Source organism: Battus philenor, unplaced genomic scaffold, assembly GCF_028537555.1.
Source record: "Battus philenor isolate CCGP_79_NKW_IND1 unplaced genomic scaffold, ilBatPhil1.0.hap1 SCAF_87, whole genome shotgun sequence".
In the NCBI taxonomy this organism is placed as follows: Eukaryota; Metazoa; Arthropoda; class Insecta; order Lepidoptera; family Papilionidae; genus Battus; species Battus philenor.
Genome location: NW_027181756.1, coordinates 14,086 through 17,159, shown reverse-complemented (window position 1 = coordinate 17,159; position 3,074 = coordinate 14,086). Strand labels below are relative to the sequence as shown.

Genomic DNA, 3,074 nt, shown 5'->3' with positions numbered 1-3,074 from the left:
TGATCCTGCCAGTAGTTATATGCTTGTCTCAAAGATTAAGCCATGCATGTCTCAGTGCAAGCCGTATTAAGGCGATACCGCGAATGGCTCAATATATCAGTTTTGGTTCCTTAGATCTTACCTCGGTTACTTGGATAACTGTGGTAATTCTAGAGCTAATACATGCAATCAGAACTCTGACCAGTGATGGGATGAGTGCTTTTATTAGATCAAAACCAATCGACGGAGGGCCTCGCGTCCGAAGTCGTTAATTTTGATGAATCTGGATAACTTTTGCCGATCGCATGGTCCAGCACCGGCGACGCATCTTTCAAATGTCTGCCTTATCAACTTTCGATGGTAGTTTCTGCGACTACCATGGTTGTCACGGGTAACGGGGAATCAGGGTTCGATTCCGGAGAGGGAGCCTGAGAAACGGCTACCACATCCAAGGAAGGCAGCAGGCGCGCAAATTACCCACTCCCGGCACGGGGAGGTAGTGACGAAAAATAACGATACGGGACTCTTACGAGGCCTCGTAATCGGAATGAGTACACTTTAAATATTTTAACGAGGAACAATTGGAGGGCAAGTCTGGTGCCAGCAGCCGCGGTAACTCCAGCTCCAATAGCGTATACTAAAATTGTTGCGGTTAAAAAGCTCGTAGTTGCATTTGTGCGCCGCGCTGTCGGTGCACCGCATCCGCGGTGATACTGACACGTCTGCGGAGCATATCGTCGGTGAGCCGTCGGTAAAACGGCGGTTCAATATCAAAATCCTATCGCGGTGCTCTTCGGTGAGTGTCGAGATGGGCCGACAATTTTACTTTGAACAAATTAGAGTGCTCAAAGCGGGCTCAAAATGCTGCTTGAATATTTCGTGCATGGAATAATAGAATATGATCTCGGTTCTATTTTGTTGGTTTTCAGAACTCCGAGGTAATGATTAATAGGGATAACTGGGGGCATTCGTATTGCGACGTTAGAGGTGAAATTCTTGGATCGTCGCAAGACGAACATCAGCGAAAGCATTTGCCAAAGGTGTTTTCATCAATCAAGAACGAAAGTTAGAGGTTCGAAGGCGATTAGATACCGCCCTAGTTCTAACCGTAAATATGTCATCTAGCGATCCGCCGACGTTACTACGATGGCTCGGCGGGCAGCTTCCGGGAAACCAAAGATTTTGGACTCCGGGGGGAGTATGGTTGCAAAGCTGAAACTTAAAGGAATTGACGGAAGGGCACCACCAGGAGTGGAGCCTGCGGCTTAATTTGACTCAACACGGGAAATCTCACCAGGCCCGGACACCGGAAGGATTGACAGATTAACAGCTCTTTCTTGATTCGGTGGGTGGTGGTGCATGGCCGTTCTTAGTTGGTGGAGCGATTTGTCTGGTTAATTCCGGTAACGAACGAGACTCTAGCCTGCTAAATAGGCGTCGTCATTTAGGTGTGCGCCGCTCCGGTGGCGCAACTCACTGGCGACGTATTAAAATTCTTCTTAGAGGGACCGGCGGCTTCGAGCCGCACGAGATTGAGCAATAACAGGTCTGTGATGCCCTTAGATGTCCTGGGCCGCACGCGCGCTACACTGAAGGAATCAGCATGTTCTCCCTGGCCTAGAGGCCCGGGCAACCCGTTGAAACTCCTTCGTGCTGGGGATTGGGGTTTGCAATTATCCCCCATAAACGAGGAATTCCTAGTAAGCGCGAGTCATAAGCTCGCGTTGATTACGTCCCTGCCCTTTGTACACACCGCCCGTCGCTACTACCGATTGAATGATTTAGTGAGGTCTTCGGACCGACACGCGGTGGCTTCACGGCCGTCGGCGTTGCTGGGAAGTTGACCAAACTTGATCATTTAGAGGAAGTAAAAGTCGTAACAAGGTTTCCGTAGGGGAACCTGCGGAAGGATCATTAACGTGTGTGTATGTGTGCGAGACGCGTGATATGTTCACGAACGTTGTTGCGCCGCTGTTGCTGTTGTTGCTGTTGCGACGACGACGACGACGACGACGACGACTTCGTACATACCGTGTTTACACATATATATATGTAATACATCCATAATGATATATATATATACGACATATATACATATATATGTACGTACGCGCGCGCTGCTGTTCGTATCTAATGCGGACGAGCGCGCGCGCGTGTGCGTGCGTGTGTGTGTGCGTGTTTGTATATATGTATAAAAAATAAAATGTGAAATAATTGTCTCTAGCGTCTATTACGCCTAACGGCGCAGCGGCGACGGCGCCGTGGCGGTGGCCGGTGGCGGTGGTGGCATTCGTCGAAAGTGCTACCGCCGCCGCTGCCTCCGCCGCCGTCGAAGCGGCCGGGTGGCGGAAAAACGCCGAGAGACGAGCGCCGACCGGGGCATACCAAACGGAGCGTTCGAAGCGGTGAAAATCCCCACTGCCTAGCTCAGGCCCTTTATTGTCGGTTGGCGCTATACAAAACGAAATTTAAGCGGTTAGAAAGATGACAATGTCGTGCGTCACGCCAGCTCGTTGGGGGGTGCGCGGGTCGTCGTCGTTCATCATTCTAAAGGATTCGCGTCGGGGCGTTAAGCTTTTTCGGTGCCGTTTCTTTATGAACGCCTCGGCGCACATGAATTCGACCAACTTTCGACGTTAATACATAAAAACGGACAATCAAGTGGCCGACGGCGAGAGCCGTAGGCCGCTACCGTAAGTAATAACAACATTAAGAAAAAACCATTACCCTGGACGGTGGATCACTTGGCTCGCGGGTCGATGAAGAACGCAGTTAACTGCGCGTCATAGTGTGAACTGCAGGACACATTTGAACATCGACATTTCGAACGCACATTGCGGTCCGTGGAGAAATATCCAGGACCACTCCTGTCTGAGGGCCGGCTGTTAAAATATAAAAACCACACTGTTCGGTGTAGAACGCGCGCTACGTGCGCTCGCGCCGGTCGATGCGCGCGGCGGTGACGCGCGACGCGGCGGCGGCGGGTTGGTGGGGGGTGATGAACGAGCTCGCGGACGGTGCGATGGGACGATCTCTAATAAGAGTCTCTCGTCCGCGCCGCCGCGGCTCTCACTCTCTCTCTCTCACTATCCGCC

At 51.4% G+C, this 3,074-nt stretch overlaps 2 non-coding genes across 2 annotated transcripts; both read left to right on the top strand.

The window, feature by feature from the left end:
• LOC137931935 (small subunit ribosomal RNA) lies at window positions 1–1,896 on the top strand (the record flags this gene model as incomplete). Its single annotated transcript, XR_011109077.1, has 1 exon — window positions 1–1,896. It is a non-coding gene; the product is annotated as a small subunit ribosomal RNA (ribosomal RNA).
• Window positions 1,897–2,703: 807 nt separating this feature from the next.
• Window positions 2,704–2,860, top strand: LOC137931933 (5.8S ribosomal RNA). Its single transcript, XR_011109075.1, has one exon. It is a non-coding gene; the product is annotated as a 5.8S ribosomal RNA (ribosomal RNA).
• The last annotated feature ends 214 nt before the right edge of the window (window positions 2,861–3,074 follow it).